The following is a 26,716-nucleotide window of genomic DNA, read 5'->3' as shown; positions in this document are numbered from 1 at the left end:
CCCGCCGGAGCCCCTCGCCGGAGCCCGCCGTCGACGTACTGCCGCCGGCCGTTTTTCGTCGTTGACCGGTTTTCTGTAAAAAAAAACCTAGATCGTTTTTTTCGGTTTTCTTATTTTGCGAGCGTTCACCGAACCGTTCATTTTAACGAACGCGTTCGTCGGTTTTTCTCTGTTAACGAACGTCCGTTGTTTAACCGTTCGTCCGTTTTCCTTTTTCGTCGGATTTTCTCGTTATTTTCTCAGATTCGATTTCTGATCGAATTTTCGAATCTGTTTAACTTCTCGCTCGTTTATCGGAATCAGGCGATTCAAGCGCCTAGAGTTTCGTCTCGAAATTCTCTTTCCGTTTAACCTACTCAAACAAGTTTTTGCTATAGTAAAATTTGACCTAGATCCAAATTAGCAAACGAAGTTTCTTTCTTTCGCCCTTTGACTTTCGTTGCTTCTTTCGAGTTGATTCTTTTTGCAAACCGGAGTTCTTAAGTTGAACTTTCTGGTTGGATCTTTCATTCGAGTTTTACCTGTGCATTAGATGAGTACTGATTGTATGCTTGTTTGTTTGCGATAGAGTACCCGGAGTGTGCCGCTTGTTACTTCGAATCGCTAGGTTTTTGCGGATCATCAGCAAGGCAAGTAACACTTTGATCATATCCCGTTCATACCCAGTTTTATTGCATTAGATCTATTTCCTCAAACACATTGCATGATTAGGATCTAAATAAACTGTGGGTATTGGGAAGTAGTTGAGGTAGTACCTATTACCTGTTTCTATTCAAACCCTTGGGAGTTACTTCTACGTTGCTTTATCAATGCCATGCTATGCGTAGACGTGGATTGGGTTTGAGTGATATTCATGACAGATGTGAGATGTTTAATAATGGTTCAACTTAAGGTGGCAACTAAAACTCACATCTGGGTGGATTGAGGCACCTGGAGAACCCAGTGTTGTCTGTATGTATAAGGTCCGCCACCCAGGCTCAAAGGGATCATAAGATTATTCATGCTAGAAACTTCCGTGTGCAGCCACAAGCTATTATGGGCTCTAGCATAGCTGAGTAGGTTACAGGATCTCTTGAAGAGGTGGACTAGCAGATGTAGGGGAAAGTAGGTGTACCGGTCCATCCAGAGTAAAGAGTGATTGTTTCTGAAAGACTGTGTCTCGGTCATCCGTTTCTCAAACATCATGTAGTGCGAGAATCAAGCGGAGGCGATCGAGTCTTGTGGGGAAAATTGCGCAAACCTCTGCAGAGTGTACAAACTGATCATGATTAGCCGTGTCCCCGGTTATGGACAACTTGAGTATCTAGTACCTGGATTATCATTTGAATCTCATCACCGTGATACTTATAATTAATTTTGTTGGGTTAATGATGATACTTAATTGGGATTGAGTTGGAGGTACCTTCTCAATGTTTCAACCACCATGATAGTTAAACAAAATTTATTCCTTTGCAGTAGGCTAAAATTGGCTTTTCGCAAAACTGTAACCATAGAGCCTTCCACCAGCCATAAATGCATATAGTATAGCAATATCATTGTTCATTGTTCTCTATGTGTTACATTGCCAGCATATTCTATGTGCTGACCCGTTTTCGGGCTGCAACGTTTCATGTTGCAGACTTTTCAGACGACGAGTAAGGTGCCTTAGGTCGTGGTCTTATACTCAGTGATGCCGCTGGAGTTGATGGACTCACTTATCTTCCAAGTCTTCCGCTGTTATCGTTATTAGATGGCCTTAAGCCATGTTTTCATACTTAATCTCTTTGGAGATCTTTCGATGTAATAAGTGTGTGATTTCTACTCTGTTATAAATCCTCCATTTGTACTGTGCGTGTCAGCATTACTGATCCAGGGATGACACTGGCGCACAGCAGCACAGGCCATTTGAGGTCTGGTCGCTACAATGTCAGACGGATCGAGTGTCTTGAAGTCAGGGCGTTCTTGAATCATCAGGGCTAGGGTGTCAAATGAGCTGCAAGTGATCTCAGTAGCGTCTTGACGATTTCATGCTTAGTGATCTCAGTGGCGCCGAGAGCACGAAGCTCATTTGTGATGTCAGTGAGGCGATCAACCGTGAGCTGAACATTCTCATTGTCATTTCTCTTGAAGCGATTGAACAGGTTGCGGAGAACACTGATCCTTTGATCTCTTTGTGTTGAGACGCCTTCATTGACCTTGGAGAGCCAGTCCCAGACTAGCTTCGATGTTTCCAGAGCACTCACACGTCCATATTGTCCTTTGGTCAGATGACCACAGATGATTTTCTTAGCAGTGGAATCCAGTTGAATGAACTTCTTGACATCAGCAGGGTGACACCTTCACCAGTCTTGGGAACGCCGTTCTTGACGACATACCACAGATCGACATCAATGGCTTCAAGATGCATGCGCATCTTATTCTTCCAGTAGGGATATTCAGCGCCATCGAAGACAGGGCACGCAGCGGAGACTTTGATTATCCCTGCAGTCGGCATAGCTAAAACTCCAGGTGGTTAAACCGAATCACACAGAACAAGGGAGTACCTTGCTCTGATACCAATTGAAAGTGCTAGTTATCGACTAGAGGGGGGTGAATAGGCGATTTTTATGAAAGTCTTCAAAACATGGGAGTTTTGAAGACAAACAATGGAAATGAACCTATAAACATGCAGCGGAAGGTAGACTACACTAGACAAGCCATAGTCAAGCAAGTGTGAAGCTAAAAGCACGAAGACTAATAGCAGCTGGGTAGTAAGGATGGGGATGGAAGATAGTATGAAGCCAATCAGAACAAGTAGTCACAGAGTGAAGTCAAACAAATAGTGTATGCATGCAATGACTTCACGAAGCCAAACTGTAAGTAAAGAAGGGTGAGAGATGAAACCAATAGCTTGGAGAAGACAATGATTTGTTTGACCAGTTCCAGTTGCTGTGACAACTGTACGTCTGGTTGGGGAGGCTGAGATTTAACTCAGAAGACCGTGTCTTCACCTTATTCCCCTTGAGCTAAGGACACCTAGTCCCCGCCCAATCACTCTGGTAAGTCTTCAAGGTAGACTTCCAAACCTTCACAGACTTCGTTCACCGGCAATCCACAATGACTCTTGGATGCTCAGAACGCGACGCCTAACCGGCTGGAGGATTCACAGTCCTCAAGTGTAACAAGTCTTCAGGTCACGCAGACAGAAAGACTTCAGTGATGCCAAACACTCTTTGGGCTCTGGGTGTTTTGGGCTTTGTCCTCGCAAGGATTTCTCTCTCTCAAACGCTTCGGAGGTGGGTTGCTCTCAAACGACAAAAGCCGTGCACTAGCTCTGAGCAGCCACCAATTTATGGTGTAGGGGGTGGGCTATTTATAGCCACTAGGCAACCCGACCTGATTTGTCCGAAATGACCCTGGGTCACTAAGGAACTGACACGTGTCACAACGGTCAGATTTTAAACACACGCGGCAGCTTGACTTGGGCTACAAGTAAAGCTGACTCATCCGACTCTGGATAAGATTTGCTCTCATTGTCTTCGCTCGAAGACATAGGATTTGGTTGAGCATCCCATCAGTCACTCTGACTTTGTTCACTTGGACCCCACTTAACAGTACGGTGGTTCCTATGACTCAACAAAGAAGAAAATGAAACAACGAAACAACTATGTCTTCGCGCTCCAAAGTCTTCACGCTATGTCTTCTCACGTCATAGTCTTCAATGTGAATATCTTCACATACCACCATTGTCTTCAATGTCTTCATACATTTTTAGGGGTCATCTCCGGTAGGTAAGCCGAATCAATGAGGGACTACTACCTGTGTTATTCTGCAATTCTCACAAACACATTAGTCCCTCAACCAGGTTTGTCGTCAATACTCCAAAACCAACTAGGGGTGGCACTAGATGCACTTACAAGTTTTACTAGCATATTGAATAACATTTAATTTCTTATCAACTCTTTGCCCTAGAACAGCACCTACAGCATAATCACTAGCATCACACATAATTTCAAAGGGTAAATTCCAATCAGGTGGCTGAACAATAGGTGCAGAAATCAAAGCTTTCTTAAGCATTTGAAATTCTTCTACACAATCATCACCAAAGACAAAAGGAATATCTTTTTGTAATAGATTAGTCAGAGGCCGAGAAATTTTTGAGAAGTCCTTAATGAACCTCCTATAAAAACCGGCATGACCCAGAAAACTTCTTATACCTTTGATGTCCTTAGGACACGGTGATGACCCACAAGTATAGGGGATCTATCGTAGTCCTTTCGATAAGTAAGAGTGTCGAACCCAACGAGGAGCAGGAGGAAATGATAAGCGGTTTTCAGCAAGGTATTCTCTACAAGTACTGAAATAAGTGGTAACAGATAGTTTTGTGATAGGATAATTTGTAACGAGCAACAAGTAACAAAAGTAAGTAAAGTGCAGCAAGGTGGCCCAATCCTTTTTGTAGCAAAGGACAAGCCTGGACAAACTCTTATAATAGGAAAAGCGCTCCCGAGGACACATGGGAATATCATCAAGCTAGTTTTCATCACGTTCATATGATTTGCGTTCGGTACTTTGATAATTTGATATGTGGGTGGACCAGTGCTTGGGTGTTGTTCTTACTTGAACAAACATCCCACTTATGATTAACCTCTATTACAAGCATCCGCAACTACAACAAAAGTATTAAGGTAAACCTAACCATAGCATGAAACATATGGATCCAAATCAGCCCCTTACGAAGCAACGCATAAACTAGGGTTTAAGCTTCTGTCACTCTAGCAACCCATCATCTACTTATTACTTCCCAATGCCTTCCTCTAGGCCCAAATAATGGTGAAGTGTTATGTAGTCGACGTTCACATAACACCACTAGAGGCTAGACAATATACATCTCATCAAAATATCGAACGAGTACCAAATTCACATGACTACTAATAGCAAGACTTCTCCCATGTCCTCAGGAACAAACGTAACTACTCACAAAGCATATTCATGTTCATAATCAGAGGGGTATTAATATGCATAAAGGATCTGAACATATGATCTTCCACCAAATAAACCAACTAGCATCAACTACAAGGAGTAATCAACACTACTAGCGACCTACTAGTACCAATCCCGGACTTGGAGACAAGAATTGGATACAAGAGATGAACTAGGGTTTTGAGAGGAGATGGTGCTGGTGAAGATGTTGATGGAGATTGCCCTCTCCCGATGAGAGGAGCGTTGGTGATGATGATGGCGATGATTTCCCCCTCTCGGAGGGAAGTGTCCCCGGCAGAACAGCTCTGCCGGAGCCCTAGATTGGTTCCGCCAAGGTTCCGCCTCGTGGCGGCGGAGTTTCGTCCCGAAAGGTTGCTTCTTTTTTTTTTCTCGACGAAAGACCTCATATAGCAGAAGATGTGCATCAGAGAGTCACCAGGGGGCCCACGAGGTAGGGGGGCGCGCCCTAGGAGGGGGAGCGCGCCCCCACCCTCGTGGACAGGGTGTGGGCCCCCTGGCCTTCATCTTTGGCAAGGATTTTTCATTGTTTTTTATAAGATGTTCCGTGGAGTTTCAGGACTTTTGGAGTTGTGCAGAATAGGTCTCTAATATTTGCTCCTTTCCAGCCCAGAATTCCAGCTGCCGGCATTCTCCCTCCTTATGTAAACCTTGTAAAATAAGAGAGAATAGCCATAAGTATTGTGACATAACGTGTAATAACAGCCCATAATGCAATAAATATCGATATAAAATCATGATGCAAAATGGACGTATCAACTCCCCCAAGCTTAGACCTCGCTTGTCCTCAAGCGAAAGCCGATAACGATAAATATGTGCCCATGTTTAGAGGTAGAGGCGTCGATAAAAATAAAATACGGACATGAAGGCATCATGATTATTCTCATAACAGCAACATATATAGATTTTGTCATATGATTTCTTATGTTCAAGTAATAATCTATTCACAAAGCAAAAGTACGAATCATAAGCTTTATTGAAAACCAACAAACCATAATCTCAATCATTGAAGCAATTGCAATTTATCATAACATCAGAAAGAGTCTATGTCAGAGCTTAATAGCAATTCCACATACTCAACTATCATTTAGTCTTTCATAATTGCTAACACTCACGCGATACTTGTGTTTACGGAGTTTTAATCGGACACAGAGAAAGACAGGGGCTTATAGTTTCGCCTCCCAACCTTTTACCTCAAGGGTAATGTCAACAATAACAACTCATGCCCCTACATCTAATTAGATATATCAATCATGATCTTTCCAACATACCGTGCTTGCCAAAAGATAAAATGAAAAAGGAAAGGTGAAGATCACCATGACTCTTGCATAAGGTAGGAGATAATAAATAAAAGATAGGCCCTTCGCAGAGGGAAGCAGAGGTTGCCATGCGCTTTTATGGTTGGATGCACAAAATCTTAATGCGAAAGAACGTCACTTTATATTCCCCTTGTGATATGAACCTTTATTATGCAGTCCGTCGCTTTTATTTCTTCCATATCACAAGATCGTATAAAGCTTATTTCTCCCACACCAATCAATCATACATATTTAGAGCAATTTTTATTGCTTTGCACCAATGAAAACTTACTTGTAGGATCTTACTCAATCCATAGGTAGATATGGTGGAATCTCATGGAAAAACTGGTTTAAGGGTTTTTAGAAGCACAAGTAGTATCTCTACTTGGTGCTGAGAATTTGGCTAGCACGAGGGGGAAAGGCAAGCTCAACATGTTGGAGGACCCATGACAACATACTTTATCTCAGATATAAGAAAACATAACCCATTACATTGTCTTCCTTGTCCAACATCAACTCTTTAGCATGTCATATTTTAATGAGTGCTCCCAATCATAAAAGATGTCAATAATAGTATATCTATATGTGAAACTTCTCTTTCCTTATTACTTCCTATTAATTGCAACGATGACCAAAGCTATGTCTGTCAACTCCCAACAACTTTCAATCATCATACTCTTTCTATGTGAAGTCATTACTCTCAATAAGATCAATATGAACTCTTTGTTTCTTCTTATTCCTTTTATCTTTCTTTTTTTCACTCAAGATCATGGCAAAATAATCAAGCCCTTGACTCAACACTAATCTTTATTATATAGCTCACGGACTTGATTACATAGAGAGATCAAAAAGCAAAAACTCAAAACTGGATCATGCCATAAACTTTATTCTACTAGATCAAGATACTGCTAATAGGATCAAACTAAGAAAAACGGTAAAGATAGGAGATGTGATTGTGATACGATACCGGGGCACCTCCCCCAAGCTTGGCGGTTGCTAAGGGGAGTGCCCATACCCATGTGATTATGTCCTCGGAGGTGACGGAGGTGGTGATGATGATGGTGGATAGTCGCACATCGAGCGTAAAAGCTCCTCCAACTTGCGGATAATGCCCTTGAGTCCAGTGATATAATCCTTCAGCAAAATATTCTCCTGTGTGAGATGCTTATTCTGCATGCGAGCTAACTCAATCATCCTGAAAGCTTCAATCTCAGTTGGAGTAAAGAGGTTAGGTAAGGGTTGAGGGATGTCTTCTTCTTTCACTGCCAGAGCATGAACCTCCATGGCCTTCTTTATCCCCTCATCTTTGTTGATCTCTTCCGGTTCTTCTCTTTTCAGCTCTATCTTCAATAGCCAAGCATCCTTGTCTTCATTGTTGGAGGAGGGTGACGTCATGGTGCTCTAGATCTGCAGCAGAAACAGCTCGAAAAAAGAACAGAGGAGATTTGCGTGATACGGGAGTCAAAACCTTCGGGAGAATATATAATGAATTTTTACCGACCAAAATACGTATCGTGCAAGAAAACAGAGTCCGGAGGGCACACGAGGTGCCCACGAGGTAGAGGGGCGCGCCCAGGGGGATAGGGCGCGCCCTCCACCCTCGTGGAGCCCTCGTGTCCCTCCCGGACTGCTACTTATTTTTCTATTTTTCTAAATATTCCAAAACAGAGAAATATTGCCTTAAAAATTGTTTTGGAGTCGGTTTACTTACCGTACCACATACCTACTCCTTTTTGGAGTCTGAAACGTTCCGGAAAGTGTGTCTTATGTATTCCTCTGGGGTTACGGTTTCGATAACATTAGTTTCAACATTTATGGGATTACCTGAGATATAGTGTTTGATCCTTTGACCGTTTACCACCTTCGGATTTGTGCCTTCGAAGTTGTTGATTTTTATGGCGCCGGAACGATAGACCTCCTCGATAACGTAGGGGCCTTCCCATTTAAAGAGAAGTTTTCCTGCAAAAAAATCTGAAACGAGAGTTGTATAGCAATACATAATCACCTACATTAAACTCACGCTTTTGTATTCTTTTGTCATGCCATCTTTTAACTTTTTCTTTAAACAACTTGGCATTTTCATAAGCTTGGGTTCTCCATTCATCAAGTGAGCTAATATCAAATAACCTCTTCTCACCGGCAAGTTTGAAATCATAGTTGAGCTTTTTAATAGCCCAATAAGCCTTATGTTCTAGTTCGAGAGGTAAGTGACATGCTTTTCCATAAACCATTTTATAAGGAGACATACCCATAGGATTTTTATATGCAGTTCTATAAGCCCATAATGCATCATCAAGTTTTTTGGACCAATTCTTTCTAGACCTATTGACAGTCTTTTGCAAAATTAATTTGAGCTCTCTATTAGTCAATTCTACTTGACCACTAGACTGTGGGTGATAAGGGGATGCAGTTCTATGATTAACATCATATTTAGCAAGCATTTTTCGGAAAGCACCATGAATAAAATGTGAACCACCATCAGTCATTAAATATCTAGGGACTCCAAACCTCAGAAAAATAACTTCTTTAAGAATTTTAATAGAAGTGTTATGATCAGGACTACTAGTTGGAATAGCTTCTACCCACTTAGTAAAGTAATCAACAGCAACTAAAATATGTGTATATCCATTAGAGGCTGGAAAAGGTCCCATATAATCAAAGCCCCAAACATCAAATTGTTCAATAACAAGTGAATAATTCATAGGCATTTCTTGACGTATACTAATATTACCAATTCTTTGTCATTCATCACAAGACAAGACAAACTTACGGGCATCCTTGAAGAGAGTAGGCCAATAAAATCCAGATTGCAATACCTTATGTGCACTTCTATCTCCAGCGTGGTGTCCTCCATAAGCTTCGGAGTGACACTTGCGTAGGATATGTTCCTGTTCATGCTCAGGTACACAACGTCTAATAACACCATCTACTCTTTCTTTATAAAGATGTGGGTCATCCCAAAAGTAATGTCTCAAATCATAGAAAAACTTTTTCTTTTGCTAGTATGTGAAACTAGGGGGTATAAATTTAGCAACAATGTAATTAGCATAATCAGCATACCATGGAGTACTACGGGAAGTATTTATGACATTTAATTGCTCATCAGGAAAGCTATCATCAATAGGTAGTGGGTCATCAAGGACATTTTATAACCTAGACAAGTTGTCTGCAACGGGGTTCTCAGCTCCCTTTCTATCAACAATATGCAAATCAAATTCTTGTAGCAAGAGAACCCATCTAATAAGTCTAGGTTTAGCATCTTTCTTTTCCATAAGATATTTAATAGCAGCATGATCTGTGTGAATAGTTACTTTAGAATCAATAATATAAGGTCTGAACTTATCACATGCAAATACAACTGCTAAAAATTCCTTTTCAGTAGTAGCATAGTTTCTTTGAGCATTGTTTAGAGTCTTACTAGCATAATGGATAACATTCAATTTCTTATCAACTCTTTGCCCTAGAACAGCACCTACAGCATAATCACTAGCATCACACATAATTTCAAAAGGTAAATTCCAATCCGGTGGCTAAACAATAGGTGCAGAGATCAATTCTTTCTTAAGTATTTCAAATGCTTCTACACAATCATCATCAAAGACAAATGGTATATCTTTTTGTAATAAATTAGTCAGAGGCCGAGAAATTTTTGAGAAGTCCTTAATGAACCTCCTATAAAATCCGGCGTGACCAAGGAAACTTCTTATACCTTTGATGTCCTTGAGACATGGCATCTTTCAATAGCATCAACCTTGGCTTTATCAACTTCAATACCTCTTTCAGAAACTTTATGCCCCAAGGCAATACCTTCATTAACCATAAAGTGGCACTTTTCCCAATTCAAGACAAGATTAGTTTCTTCACATCTCTGCAAAACTCGATCAAGATTGCTCAAGCAATCATCAAAAGAGGATCCATAGACGGAAAAGTCGTCCATGAAAACCTCACAAATCTTTTCACAAAAGTCAGAGAATATAGCCATCATGCATCTTTGAAAGGTAGCAGGTGCATTACATAAACCAAAAGGCATACGTCTATAAGCAAAAGTACCAAAAGGGCATGTAAAAGTAGTCTTTGACTGATCCTTAGCCGACACAGGTATTTGAGAGAAACCAGAATAACCATCTAGAAAGCAATAATGTGTATGTTTGCATAATCTTTCTAGCATTTGATCAATAAAAGGTAAGGGGTAATGGTCTTTCTTAGTAGCTTTATTTAATTTGCGGAAATCAATTACCATCCTATAACCTGTGATAATTCTTTGTGGAATCAATTCATCTTTATCATTAGGAACAACAGTAACACCTCCTTTCTTAGGGAGACAATGAACATGACTTACCCACTGACTATCAGCAACGGGATAAATTATACCTGCCTCCAGAAGCTTTAATATTTCTTTCCTTACCACTTCTTTCATCTTAGGATTAAGCCTTCGTTGATGATCACGAACCAGTTTGGCATCTTCTTCCAAATTTATTTTGTGTTGACATAGAGTGGGACTAATGCCCTTAAGATCATCAAGAGTATATCCAATAGCAGCACGGTGCTTCTTCAGAGTTTTCAATAATCTTTCTTCTTCATGCTCTGAAAGGTTAGCACTAATAATAATAGGATATATCTTCTTTTCATCAAGATAAGCATATTTAAGATTATCCGGCAACGGTCTAAGCTCAAACACGGGTTCACCTTTGGGTGTAGGAGGATCCCCTAGGATTTCAATAGGCAGATTGTGTTTTAGAATAGGTTCCTGTTTAAAGAATACTTCATCTATTTCCCTTCTTTCATTCATAAACATATCATTTTCATGGTCTAGCAAATAATGTTCTAGAGGATCACTAGGAGGTACGGCAATAGAAGCAAGACCAATGATTTCATCCTTACTAGGTAATTCTTCTTCACGGTGTTGTTTACTAAATTTAGAGAAATTAAACTCATGAATCATATCATCCAAGCCAACAGTAACAACATTCTTTTTGCAGTCTATCTAAGCATTAACAGTGTTCAAGAAGGGTCTACCAAATATAATTGGGCAGAAGCTATCTTGTGGGGAACCAAGAATAAGAAAATCAGCAGGATATTTAGTTTTCCCACACAAGACTTCAACATCTCTAACAATTCCCACTGGCGATATGGTATCTCTATTGGCAAGTTTAATTGTAACATCAATATCTTCTATATCAGCGGGTGCAATTTCATGCTTAATTTCTTCATACAAGGTAATAGGTATAACACTAGCACTAGCACCCATATCGCATAAGCCATGATAACAATGATCTCCTATTTTAACAGAAATAACAGGCACGCCTACCACAGGTCTATGTTTATCTTTAGCGCCAGGTTTAGCAATTCTAGCAGTTTCACCACAGAATTGAATAACATGCCCATCAATATTATCAGCCAAGAGATCTTTAACAATAGCAATATTAGGTTCTACTTTAACTTGCTCAGGAGGTGTATAAGTTCTAATGTCACTTTTACGAACAACAGTTGAAGCTTTAGCATGATCCTTTATTCTAACAGGGAAAGGTGGTTTCTCAACATAAGAAGTAGGAACAATAGGATCATTATAAGTGACAGTCTTTTCTTCAACTTTAATAGGTGCAACTACTTTTACTTCTATGGGAGGATGATATTTAAACCACTTCTCCTTAGGGAGATCAACATAAGTAGCAAAAGATTCACAGAAAGAAGCTACTATCTCAGAGTCAAGTCCATATTTAGTGCTAAATTTACGAATAATATCGGTATCCATAAAAGATTTAACACAATCAAACTTAGGTGTCATACCTGACTCCTTACCTTCGTCGAGATCCCAATCTTCAGAGTTGCGTTTAATTCTATCCAATAACTCCCATTTAAATTCAATAGTCTTCATCATAAAAGAGCCAGCACAAGAAGCATCGAGCATGGTGCGATTGTTTTCAGAAAGCCGAGCATAAAGATTTTGAATAATTGTTTCTCTTGGGAGCTCATGATTGGGGCATGAATATAACATTGATTTAAGCCTCTCCCCCAAGCTTGAGCGATGCTTTCTCCTTCGCGAGGCTAGAAATTATATCTATAATTGCGATCACGATGAACAAGATGCATAGGATAATACTTCTGATGAAATTCCAATTTCAATCTTCTATAGTTCCATGATCTCGTATCATCACATAGCCCATACCATGTTAATGCATCCCCCTTCAAAGATAAAGGGAAGACCTTCTTCTTAACAACATCATCGGGTATACCTGCAAGCTTAAATAGTCCACAAACTTCATCCACATATATTAAGTGCTCATCAGGATGCTCTATTCCATCTCCTACAAAAGGATTAGCTAGTAGTTTTTCCATCATACTCGAAGGAAATTCAAAGGGAACATTTTCATATTCATTTTCAGTAGGTTCATTAGGTTGAGGAGCAACTCTTTGCTCTACTGGTCGGGGTGAAGATACCCCGAACAAGCCCCTCAGAGGATTACTTTCCATAGTAACAAGTGACAGTAAATTTCAGCACACTATATAAATTTTTCCTTACCAGATTCCACCTACCAAAGGCGCTTCACTCCCCGGCAACGGCGCCAGAAAAGAGTCTTGATGACCCACAAGTATAGGGGATCTATCGTAGTCCTTTCGATAAGTAAGAGTGTCGAACCCAACGAGGAGCAGAAGGAAATGATAAGTGGTTTTCAGCAAGGTATTCTCTGCAAGTACTGAAATAAGTGGTAACAGATAGTTTTGTGATAGGATAATTTGTAACGAGCAACAAGTAACAAAAGTAAGTAAAGTGCAGCAAGGTGGCCCAATCCTTTTTTTAGCAAAGGACAAGCATGGACAAACTCTTATAATAGGAAAAGCGCTCCCGAGGACACATGGGAATATCATCAAGCTAGTTTTCATCACGTTCATATGATTCGCGTTCGGTACTTTGATAATTTGATATGTGGGTGGACCAGTGCTTGGGTCCTGTTCTTACTTGAACAAACATCCCACTTATGATTAACCTCTATTGCAAGCATCCGCAACTACAACAAAAGTATTAAGGTAAACCTAACCATAGCATGAAACATATGGATCCAAATCAGCCCCTTACGAAGCAACGCATAAACTAGGGTTTAAGCTTCTGTCACTCCAGCAACCCATCATCTACTTATTACTTCCCAATGCCTTCCTCTAGGCCCAAATAATGGTGAAGTGTTATGTAGTCGACGTTCACATAACACCACTAGAGGCTAGACAACATACATCTCATCAAAATATCGAACGAATACCAAATTCACATGACTACTAATAGCAAGACTTCTTCCATGTCCTCAGGAACAAACATAACTACTCACAAAGCATATTCATGTTCATAATCAGAGGGGTATTAATATGCATAAAGGATCTGAACATATGATCTTCCACCAAATAAACCAACTAGCATCAACTACAAGGAGTAATCAACACTACTAGCGACCTACTAGTACCAATCCCGGACTTGGAGACAAGAATTGGATACAAGAGATGAACTAGGGCACGCCTTCCGCTTGTCAGAAGATTCTGTGGCGGCGGCGTTGGAAGCTGCGCTTGGTGGTTCGGCAATTGATCTTCGGGTTAGTCATGTCAAGGACAAAGTTTTTTCTTTTCAAGTCTCATGCAAGCAAGTTGGCTTTATTATTATGGATCTACGTTCTTTTGCTTGTGATCTGTTCAAGTGTTATTTCCACCTCTGGGGCAATGGAGGACCTAATTGGGTTAGAGAACTCAAGATCTGGCGAAAGGAATGTGATGCTGAATGGATTCTGATTAGTCCTACCAAGCGTAGGTCCTCGCTAGGTTTATTGGCTATGCATAAGCCCTCGGTTAAATCTTCTCTAAAATCTTCAAATTCAGCAAGTAAGAAGCTATCTTTTGCCACATTTGAAAAGTATTCTGCTTGCAAGGGCTATAGATATCCAGCTTCTCAGATTTGTATTGATACTATAGTTGATGGAGGGTATGATCTTTCTGCTCATGAGCGTGTTGTCATTCGACAATCACCTGCTCTTGACTTGCATTGGACGGTGGCAAGGCCACCCATTGTGTTTGGTACGATTAACGTGTCGCCGGAGTTGCACCGGCGGGCCGTCGTGCCTCCATCTGGTCCGGTTTCTGTGGATCCGCAACTCGTAGTTTCTGGTAATCTCTCTGCGCAATTTGAGGAAGCGGGAACTGCTTTGATTCAAACTAGGGGTTTGGGATCGGGCCCATCTCAGTTGGCTAACCCGCAGTGCGTGGGCTCTGTGACTCAGGATTGTCAAGCCTTTGGTGGGCCTGTATCTGTGCCATCTCATTCTTGGCCTCCCGCTATTGGGCTGGATTCTTCTATGCGCCTTAGCCGGCGGGCGATTCTCTAGAAATTCCATCTACACAGGAGGCAGCTCGGCAGTTTGATGCTATGGTCGATGACATGGTGGACCGGGTTTTAACCTGTACTGTTTGCGCTCAGAAGGGCCACATGGCAGCCTCTTGTGGAATGCGAGCGGTCTGCTCGACTTGCTCCCGTGTGGGTCACTCTAGGCATGAGTGTAATGATTTTGCACGCTCTCATGGATTGGTTTGGAGGCAGAGCTCTGTGCAACAAAACACGAGTATTTCGGAATCATCAGCTGATCAGGGGAAGGGAGCCGGAGTTATTGGGATTTCTAGTCCTATCACATCGCCACCGCCCACTTTGCTCCAATCTCCTCCTCTCCCTTCCAAAGAAACCCTCTGTTCTTCGCCGCTGCTACCGGCCATGGCGAACTTCGAGCTTGACCCGCATCGCCTTGTTCCGCCGGGGCATCATATCATCGATGGTGGAGATCGGCGTCTACCCCGCACCTTCTTCACGCCTGCGGCTTGCCCCCCTCGCCGCCATGAAGATTACATGGTTGCTGAGGTTATGCCTGCTCCTGAAGGGCCTCTCGGGCCTGTCAGAGAGGAAGTCGTTCAGTTTCTTCAGAACAGAGGTACCCTTGTCCGCTCTGCTCAGCCATGGTTTCATGGGGTCGGCTTATTTCAAGTTCGGGATCCGTCTGTCAGATACACTTTGATTCAGCATCCGTCATTTGCTTGGGGTAATGATCGGTTTGTTAGATTCATGAAGCATGATGAGGGGGAAAATTTCAAAGGAAATCATGGTTTTTGTAAGGGCTGGCTCATGTTTGTTGGGATTCCACTTGATTATCGCACCACGGAGTATATTTCGCAAGCAGTAGGTACTTTTGGCAAATTTCACTCTCGGGATAGTGAAGATCCGTACCTTGTCCGTACTATGGTCGAAGCAAGTTTTCCTGATATGCCGCTGGTGCCAAGAGATGTTGTTTTTGGGGATTATGCTGAATGGGGGGTGCTCAAGTTTCTTGGACTGCTGCATGTTACGTTCTTGGGGCAGACTTTGCTGATCAGATGCCCAATGATGAGGATCCGATGCCTCTGGATGGTAATCCTCACCCGATGCCTGGACACTTGGTTCCTGATAATATGCCTTTTGTTCTCCCTCCATACCCAATGCTGGGATGGAACGACGCACCTATTGCACCTCCCCCTCCTCCTGATAACCCAGTGGATGCTGGTTGGGGAAATGCTCACTGGGGAGATAATGGTGAGGACAATAACCAGCCCCCGGAACCAGCTGTGCCTGAACAAGACCAAGTCTCCATTGTCATTGATCAACCTGAGGGATCAGAGTCTGTTGAGCAGCTCCTTCAGGTTGATGAGCTGCAGCATCCTCCCATGTTTGAACAGATTGCCCAAGATCATGATCAACCTGACATTGTTGTGGAAAATCCTTTGGCTATTGTGCCCTTTCAACCACCAGTCATTCAGCACCATCAGATCTTCATTGGGATGGCCAGGATTGTGGCTGGACCCCCTCTTCCGCCTGAAATGCTTTGGAAGCGTTCTTTTGAGAATTTGATGTCTGATTTTTCTGTGAAAGAAGTGCCCAGGTCCATCTTCTTCAAGCCCCTGGGGACAGTCACCTACTCCAAGCGTAAGTGGTCAATTGCTTTTGATGATTCTCAGAGGATGTCCATGTTGGTGCCAAGATTGCCCAGTTCTCTGCCTTGCATTATTTCAGCGGTTGCTAAGCGCCCAGTTGCTCGATCCTTGTTTGGAGATTTGAATGTTGATATGTCTTCGGGGTCTAGCGAGGAGTCTGCAAATGCTATGTCTGGAGGGTTGGTGTCTGATGCTCTCATAGCAATTGATTCTGGATCTGGGGCTGTGGAGCATAGTGGCTTCAAGGTGATTTCCTCGCCGGTGGTTTTTGCTACGGAGTTCAAGGACCGACAGAAAAACCAGCGTGGTAGACGCAAGTTATCTGCTCCCTTGGTGGACACTTCGGTGAGAAGGTGTACGAGAAGCGCGGCAAAGTTGGATGGATTCAAACCTGTCATCTTCGAGCAACTCCCTCTTCAGCCTGCTAAAAGAAGGCCTAGGTCCAAGCCCATTGAAGAGAAGGCCCGGCCCAATCCGGAGGATGCTGCTGGCATGGACAGGACTGAAGACATGGGCAATGATAAGCCTGAAGATGTGCCTCCACAGACGCCTATTTTGGTGCTGCAGGCAATTGGAGCTGAGCTGGAATTGACTCCAAGCTGCTGTCTCGGGAGAAGCTTATGGCTAATCCTAAGGACGACTCCTCCTTCGATAGTGCTTAAATGTTAATATTTATTGTTATATCTAGGTGTAGCGAGCCTGTTAAATTTGTTGTCTTTTATGTCCTTGCTGAACTCTTGCACTTTGGTCGAGACTTGGAGCTTTTGGTCTGTTATGGCCTGGGTTGTGTGGCACTAGGTGTCATACTGTTTTTGCTACGCTTCTGTATGTTATCCTATGAATCAAATGTCAATGCGTAACTCGAAGGTTCTGTGTTGGAATGTCCGTGGGTTGAATTCTGAAACAAGGCAGCGTGCGGTTAGGCAGAAAGTAACTGAAAGTCAATGTGTAGTTGTATGCTTGCAGGAGACTAAGCTCTCGGATTGCCCTCGAAATTTAATTAAGAGCATTTGTCCTGTGGGTTTCGATCAGTTCATTGAATCTCCCTCAAGGGGAGCTTCTGGTGGTATTTTAACTGTGTGGCGTTCGGATGTTTTCTTAGGCGATTTAATTGAAGTTAAACCCTATGGGATTGTGATTAACTTCAAGTCTGTGCATAATGTTGATCAATGGTACTTGGTCAATGTCTATGGTCCCTGTCAGGGTGTCTTAAGGGATGAGTTTGTTAGTTGGCTCTACAATCTAAATGTGGAACCTCAGCAGAATTGGATGTTGTTGGGAGATTTTAACTTCATAAGATCTTTGGATAATAGAAATCTTCCTGGTGGTGATGTCAACGATATTTTTATCTTTAATGAGGTCATAGGTCATTTGGGACTCCTTGAACTGCCTCTAAAGGGGAGAAGATTCACATGGTCTAATATGCAGGATATCCCTCTTCTTGAGCAGTTGGATTGGATTTTCACCTCTGCCAGCTGGATTTGTCAATACCCTAATACTCAAGTCACTCCTCTGGCCAAAACTGCCTCAGACCATGTTCCATGTGTGGTTTCTATATGCACCAACATCCCAAAAGCTCACATCTTCATATTTGAAAATTATTGGGTCCATCAACCGGGTTTTATGGAGTGTGTTCAGGAGGTCTGGCAAAAACATTCTCATAAATCTCACATATCAGCAATTATAATGGACAAACTTAAGTCTTTGAGGTTTGCTCTTAAGAAGTGGCAGAAGGGTTTGTCACATATTAAAGTGCTGATTGAGAAGTGCAACTGGGTGATCCTTTGGCTAGATGATTTGGAAGACTTCAGACCTTTATTCAGAGCTGAATCCAATTTCAGAAAACTTGTGAAAATGCACCATGACCATCTTCTGCACCTGCAGTTTCTATATTGGAAGAAGAGATGCACTATTAGATATATCAAAGTGGGTGAGGAAAACTCTAAATTCTTCCAAGCCATGGCAACTGAAAGATACAGGAAAAATTCAATTGCCACCCGTCAGTTGTCTGATGGAACTGTTTCTTCAGACCATGAAAGAATTGCAAAGGAATTTCTGGATATTTTTAAGGGCAGAATGGGATCTATAAAGCCAATTTTTCTGGGAAATGACATACTTTCTATTATCCCTAGGGTGCAGGGGCTGGAAGTGCTAACTAGACCTTTTGAGGTGAAAGAAATTGAGCAAGTTGTTAACGAATTGCCAACTGACAAGGCTCCTGGACCTGATGGTTTTAATGGTCTTTTTATGAAGAAATGTTGGCCCATCATTTCCAGTGATTTCATTACACTGGTGAATGAGTTTCATGCTGGTAGTGCACAGCTGGAAAATCTAAGTGAGGCCTTCATAACATTGGTCCCTAAGAAGTTGTCTCCTGAAACTGCTGGAGATTTTAGGCCAATTTCTTTGACAAGTGTGGGGTTGAAATTCCTCACTAAGCTGGCTGCTAACAGATTTCAGGATGAAATCACTAAATGTGTGCATAAGAATCAATATGGCTTTATCAAGTCAAGAACCATTCAGGATTGTATTGCCTGGACTTCTGAGTACATCCATCAGTGCAACCAGACAAAAAAGCCAATCATGTTACTCAAGCTTGATTTTGAGAAGGCTTTTGATTCCATTCAACATGAGGCAATTATAAAAATCATGGTGGCAAAGGGTTTTGATAACAATGGATCTCCTGGATACAACAGTTGTTATCATCTGCAACCTCCTCAATCTTACTCAATGGGGTACCAGGAAACCATTTCAAGTGCAAGTGTGGGGTAAAGCAAGGTGATCCCATTTCACCTTTCTTGTTTGTGATTGCTGCTGATCTGTTGCAGACTATGATTAATGATTCTCTGAGTAAAGGTCTTCTTTCTCTGCCCCTGGTAACCCATGACCCTGATTACCCAGTGGTACAGTATGCAGATGACACATTGCTGTTTGTGGCTGCTGACTCAGTTCAGTTGGAGGTGCTTAAATCTGTTTTGCACTCTTTCTCATTGGCAACTGGATTGCAGATTAACTATCACAAATCATCAATGTACCCAATCAATGTGGAAGCCTCTGTTGCCAATGTTTTTGCTACACAGTTTGGATGTCAGCTAGGGGTATTTCCATTCACATATTTTGCCTGTGGGCACAACTAGGCCCAGAATTGTGGACCTCCTACCTCTAGTGGACTGTATGGAAAGAAGATTGACTGCTAGTTCCTGGTTTCTGCCCCAAGGTAGCAAGTTGCAGTTGGTAAACTCTGTTATCTCTTCATTGCCAATTTTTTTTCCTTTGTAGTTTATCTATACCACAAGGGATTTTAAAGCAACTGGAAAGAATTCAGAGACAATGCCTATGGAGAAAATATGGTCAGGAGAAGGGGCATTCTTTGGCTGCTTGGCCTCTGGTATGTAGGCCCAAACTTAAGGGTGGGCTTGGCATACTCAACCTGGGTTTACAAAATGAAGCTTTGTTAATGAAATTCCTCAGCAAGTTCTATAACAAAGTAGATGTGCCTTGGGTTCACTTGATTTGGGACTCTTATTATTATCAGAGAGTTCCTCATGACACTACTTTGTGTGGCTCCTTTTGGTGGAGGGACATCTGCAAATTAATGGATAAGTTCAGAGCTGTTACTTCAGTTACAGTTGGTAGAGGAGATTCTTTGCTCTTCTGGCCTGATTCTTGGGAGATTGATAACTCATGCATCCCACTCCAAGACAGATTCCCCAGGCTTTTTTCTTTCTGCTTACAAAAGAATTCCTCTGTTATGGAAGTGTTGCAGACTGGTGAGTTGCAGAGTATGTTCTCCTTGCCCTTATCTGAATTGGCCTTTAGGGAGTTCAATCAACTATCTGAAATTTTGGCTGGGTTTTCATTGGATGTGGATTCTAATGACTCCTGGGAATGGAGACATGGGAAGAAAGCTGGGTTTACAGCAAAGAAGTATTATGACTTTGTTCATCGGCCAATGACTGCAAACCCTATTCTCAGTTGGATTTGGAAGTCTTGTTGTACAATGACAATTAAAATGTTTGCTTGGCTTGTCATTATGGACAGGGTAAACACCAAGGATATGATTCAGCGCAGGCAGTGGAAGATTAATGATGGGCCTGAATGTGTGCTTTGTCCCACAGGTGCACTGGAGGACATGAATAATTTATTTTTTCAGTGCAACTTTAGCATGAGAGTATGGAACTACCTTCAAATTACCTGGTTGGATAGTCAGGATATGGTACAGATTGCACATCATGCTAGGAAGGATTTTAACAAGCCTTTCTTCTCAGAGGTGGTATTTCTTACTTGGTGGAATATTTGGAAAGTCAGGAATGACAAAGTCTTTAGGCATATCAGACCTACCTTCAGGCAGTGGAGGAATGGATTTATCCAAGACATCTCCCTCTTGGCTCACAGAATCAAGTCCAGACACAGAGAAGTTCTGATCAAATGGATAGATTTCCTGCCTCCTTGAGGGGTTCTGCATCTGTACCCTTTTCTTTGTTCTAGTTAGCTCTTTCTTTCTTTGTTTAGACTAGTCTGTACAGTTTTTCTTCTTTTTGCTGCTCTATTCCTTTTCTTGAGGAATATTTCTTGTACTCTTTTGTTTGAAGTTTCAATAAAATGCTGTGGGGTGTAAGCCCTGCAGTCTTCCAGGTCAAAAAAAACTAGGGTTTTGAGAGGAGATGGTGCTGGTGAAGATGTTGATGGAGATTGCCCTCTCCCGATGAGAGGAGCATTGGTGATGATGATGGCGATGATTTCCCCCTCCCGGAGGGAAATGTCCCTGGCAGAACAGCTCTGCTGGAGCCCTAGATTGGTTCCGCCAAGGTTCCGCCTCGTGGCGGCGGAGTTTCGTCCCGAAAGGTTGCTTCTTATTTTTTTTCTCGACGAAAGACCTCATATAGCAGAAGATGGGCATCGGAGAGTCACCAGGGGGCCCACAAGGTAGGGGGGCGCGCCCTAGGAGGGGGGCGTGCCCCCACCCTCGTGGACACGGTGTGGGCCCCCTGGCCTTCATCTTTGGCAAGGATTTTTCATTGTTTTTTATAAGATGTTCCGTGGAGTTTCAGGACTTTTGGAGTTGGCCACCCAGTTACGTTGTGACGTTTGGTACACCCAAAGCATTCCTACGGTATCCGGGAGTTGCACAATCTCATGGTCTAAGGAACTGATACTTGACATTAGAAAAGCTCTGAGCAAACGAACTACACGATCTTGTGCTAGGCTTAGGATTGGGTCTTGTCCATCACATCATTCTCCTAATGATGTGATCCCGTTATCAACGACATCCAATGTCCATGGTCAGGAAACCGTAACCATCTATTGATCAACGAGCTAGTCAACTAGAGGCTTACTAGGGACATGGTGTTGTCTATGTATCCACACATGTATCTGAGTTTCCTGTCAATACAATTCTAGCATGGATAATAAACGATTATCATGAACAAGGAAATATAATAATAACCTATTTATTATTGCCTCTAGGGCATATTTCCAACAATACGTGCACCTTCTATACAGACTGATCGCCTGATCGCATCTAGCCGAGGACAGGCGCCCACAATCCGCTTCACGAGCCCGAAGTAACTGCTTGGAATCGGCTCCGCAGGTCACAGCCGGACAACGAAGTCCTTCATGGCTAGTTCGGCCGCCTGGTGCAGTTCGACCAGCTGCTTCAGCTGATCGATAAAAGGCACCGGATAATTCGGCGCCAAATACTGCGACCAGAAATCCCTCTCCGCAGACTTCTTCTCTTCGGTTCGGTAAAAGCGGGCGGCATCTGATATGCTGCGAGGAAGATCCGCAAAAGCCTCTGGAAAAATAAGAATTCAGCCTGCCGCTTAGGATTCTTCTCATTATAATATATAAAAGGCTAAGAATACAGAAGGCCTTACAAGCCGCAACTTTCCGGGCCTCCTGCATGTCCCGTACAGAACCTCGGGCTTCTTCCCGAGCATCTTCCGCAGCCTCGAGAGCTTGGGCGAGTTCGGATTCTTTCCCTACTAGACTTTGCTCCAAACCCTCGATTTTCTTCACAGCTTCTTGAAGCTCTCGCTCAGCTGCGAGAGCCCTGGCCTCGTGTTTTTCACGAAGCGCCTGTTCGGCAGCCGCCTTCTCGTTGGCATCAGCCACAGCCTTCTTCAGCGCCTCATATTCGGCACTTGCTCCTAGGGCACACAACAAAAATACTTTTCAATAGGCACACTTACTCATTTGTGCCTTACGCAGGACAATGTTTCAACATACCTTGCTTGTCCTCTAATTGCTTCTTCACACGGCCAAGTTCTTCCTCGGTCCGTTCTAGGCGCTGCTTCAGTTCGGACACTTCCGCATTATGAACGGACGTCTTCTCCGAACACGCCTGTTTTTAAACAAAGAGGTACACGTCATTGAGAAGGGATTTGATCCCCTGCCCGGCTCTTTCTCTCGCCGGACAGTGCATCAGGGGCTGCTACTCATATTACGACAATTCCCCAAAGGTTTCTTAGGAAACATACCTCAAAGGCCTTTATAAGGCCAAGGCAGGACTCGTTCAGCCCGCTCTCGGCGGACTGAATCTTTTCAACCACCGCACCCATGAGGGTCCGATGTTCATCAACGATAAACGCGTTCTTTAACGTTGTCGACAGACCGCCTGGCAACTCTGCTTGGACAGAGGTCGCCGGTGGAGTAGGCAAGCCTCCCACCGACGAAGGTGGCCGCTCGCCCGATCCGGGAGCCTTTGAGGTCTCCTGGACCTTGTCCGGCTGTGGGTCGAACCCTAGATCACCCCCGCCGACGGCACACTCAGAGGGCTTCACTCCCGTGTGTCCGGCCCCAGTGATATGCCCCCCTGGTCCGGGTCCCGCTGAGACGACACCTCGGTGTCGCGCCTGGACTTCAGGGAAGGGGCCTCTGGATGCGTCTCACTCGCCAAGGCGTCCGAGCTCAACGAATCCTCCGATGAGGACTGTCCGGCGCGAGACCTTGCCGGACTGTGCAAAGTACGGCAACAATTATAACTAATATACCCAAAAACAATCCTGGGCACGTATGCGTGTTCAGGTTTCGAATACTTACGACTTCTCCAGGGGCTGGGCCCTGGGATCCCACTCCGGGCTGCTATCGGCGGCCTTGGTGGATGCTTCGGGGAGGGAGCTTTTCCCCCTCTTGGGCGGTCCGGCCTCCAGGGATGTGGAGGCCATCCTTTTCTTCCCCCCCACCAGAGTGAGGCTCGTCTTCCTCTGCTTCCTCCTCTTCGTCTTCAGAAGAAGGATCGTCGCTGGAGTCTTCGGATTTGGCGTCCAAAGCCTCGCGACGACGGAGGCCGCTCCGGGTCTTTTCGGCCCTCTTGGAGGCCTCTTTCTTCGGCGCCTCGTAAGGCGCTGGGACCAACATCTTCGTCAGAAGAGGTCCGGCTGGTTCCTCCGGCAGTGGGGCCGGACAACGTATCCGCCCCACCTTTTTTATCCATCCCTGGGATCATGATAGAGCATGGTAAAAATGCCTCCCTCAGGATGTGCCAACTAAAGCCTGGATGGACAGAGCGTAACTATAACTTACCGGGCTTGCATAATGGGATAATTGGTGCCCGCGGTCCACGGCGGAGTCCGGCCATGATTTGCCGGACTTAAAAAGCACCTTCCAGATATCCTTGTGGGAAGAATCGTAGAGCTCCCGGAGGGTTTGGTGCTCGGTTGGATCATACTCCCACAAATGGCAGACTCGGCGCTGGCAAGGGAGAACCAGGCGAACTAACATCACCTGGACAACGTCGGCGAGCTTAACGCCCCTGTCGACTTTACTCTGAACGCGCGTCTGGAGCAGTGACAGCTCATCGGACGAGCACCAGTTCGGGCCCTTCTTGGGCCAGGACGTGAGCCGCAGTGGAGCTCCAGATCTGAACTCAGGAGCTGCGGCCCACTTTTTGCCGCGTGGTTCGGTGATATAGAACCACTGTTGCTGCCACTCCTTGACGGAGTCGTTGAAAGCACCCGTCGGCCAAACAACTATGGGCATCTTGCTCACCATGGCGCCGCCGCACTCGGCGTGGTCGCCATTCACTACCTTGGGCTTCACGTTGAAGATCTTCAGCCATAGGCCGAAGTGAGGTGGGATCCGGAGAAAAGCCTCGCACACGACGATGAACGTCAAGATGTTGAGAAAGGAGTTGGGAGAAAGATCGTGAAAATCGATCCCGTAATAGTACATGACCCCGCGAACAAATGGGTGAAGGGGAAACCCGAGCCCGCAGACGAAGTGGGGAAGGAACACGACTCTCTTGTGAGACTCTGGAGTAGGGATGACCTGTCCCACCGGTGGGAGACGGTGGCCGATTTCCTGGGCCAGGTACCCGGCTCCCCGGAGCTTCTTGATGTCCTTCTCCTGGACGGTCGAAGCCATCCATCTGCCTCCTGCTCCGGACATGTTTAGCTGTACGGAGAATACTTGGGCTTGGGCGCTGGAGCTCGAGGGGGCAAGAGTGGGCAAAGGAGGAAGAAGGCGTGGGTAAAAATGGGTAAATCTTATCCCTTTATAGAGGCGCCGAAAGCGGTGCGCCTCCCCACTTGCCCGTTGGGAATCGCTTGCTTCCCAAGCGTCACGATTAATGGCGTGATGAGATTACCCATACCCGTATTGACGAGAATCCCGTGATTAGGGAACACGATCTCTGCTTTGACAAGACGTGTCAAAGAAACAGCCTCGCAATGTGCTTTGCGGCTGGTTGAAGGAAAGCGGTTCGAATGACGACCCGACCTTAATGACACGTCGCGTTATACGAAAAGTTGTCAGCATGTTGAGTTTTCGAAATATCATTCTCTCTACGGTGGCATGTGGAGATCTTCTTACAGATCCGGACACGATTGAAGTGTTCGATAATTACGTTGGAGTATTCGGAGGAGGAACCCGCCTTGCAATGCCGAAGACAATACTGCGCGCCGGACTCATCGTCATTGAAGCCTGGTTCAGGGGCTACTGAGGGAGTCCTGGATAAGGGGGTATTCGGACAGCCGGACTGTATACATCGTCCGGACTATTGAAGCGTGAAGATACAAGACTCAAGACTTCGGCCCGTGTCCGGATGGGACTCTCCTTGGCATGGAAGGCAAGCTTGGCGATCCGGATATTATGTTTCCTTCCTTGTAACCGACTCCATGTAAACCCTAGCCCTCTCCGGTGTCTATATAAACCGGAGAGGTTGGTCCTTAGAAGGCCGATCACAATTACAATCATACCATCATAGGCTAGCTCTTAGGGTTTAGCCTCTACGATCTCGTGGTAGATCTACTCTTGTACTACCCATATCTTCAATATTAATCAAGCAGGAAGTAGGGTTTTACCTCCGTCGAGAGGGCCCGAACCTGGGTAAACATTGTGTCCCTTGTTTCCTGTTACCATCGGCCTTGACGCACAGATCGGGACCCCCTACCCGAGATCCGCCGGTTTTGACACCGACACCAAGTCCCCTCCAAGCGACCCCATGTCCTTTGGAAGCACCATCGAAATAGGCGAAGTGGGCTCCCCACAAAGCTTCTACAGCTCAGGCATAATCTGCAACACCAGAGCCACGACCTCGACGACAGCTTCACTCCCAGAAGCAATCGGCACGATGGGCAACGGCAACCGACAAGATGTAGCACGAGGGGAGAGATCTCCATACATGCCTGCTTCCCCATCGGCAGAACCAACCAGTATCTAAGGGGACGGGGACAAATCAGGGGCATCCCCAATCTGAAGCTCAGGCAGCGAAGACACATCCGGCACCAGGGGCGGGCCCAGTTCAATTCAAGGGTATTCAGTTGAATACCCACAATTTTTGCCAAAGAAATTTGCATACATAACGTGTGTACCATATATTATATCAAAAAGACAATATTTATGCAGAATAGCAGGCTGCTAACGCTTTCAGCCCAAGGGAATAGCCAGCCCCTTTCCGTTTCTCTCCCCTCCCGCTCAACATGGCCCAGTGGCCCGATTGTCTTTTATTTAGTAGTCGGTCAGTCCCATCCCAAGGGAAAACTCTGTACTGGACGTGGGGTCAATTGCACGATCAATTGATCACACAAACCGGCGCTTCCAGACACCCAGTTCTCATCGCTAGCACGCCGCACAACTGCACGGCGGCAGGGGCATCGGGCGCAGTGGCGGGCGGGCACACGACGGTGCTGCGCATACATCCGGCATGGAGATTGAGTTGAAGCATCGATCTCGTTCGTCATTCAACATATCCATCTTTCCAGATACGTTTTATAATTTTTCTCCATCTGATGTGATCACGTTAGGGCTTTTTGGGTTAATTTTTGGTTGTTATCTCCGATTCAATCTATGGAGGTGCTTCATAGTTGTTTGTTGGTCAAATGTTATTTATTTATTTTGGAGACATGGGCATTAGTAGTACCGGATGTGAATTGGTTTTGGATGAATTGACATAAGTAGTATCGATTGCACCCCCATTTGTATCAGATGACGCCACTTTGATATGTTATAAGTAATGTGTCCTTTCATATACT

Source organism: Triticum aestivum, chromosome 7D, assembly GCF_018294505.1.
Source record: "Triticum aestivum cultivar Chinese Spring chromosome 7D, IWGSC CS RefSeq v2.1, whole genome shotgun sequence".
Taxonomy (NCBI): Eukaryota; Viridiplantae; Streptophyta; class Magnoliopsida; order Poales; family Poaceae; genus Triticum; species Triticum aestivum.
The sequence above is the reverse complement of the archived record's forward strand: the minus strand, read 5'-3'. Positions refer to the sequence as shown.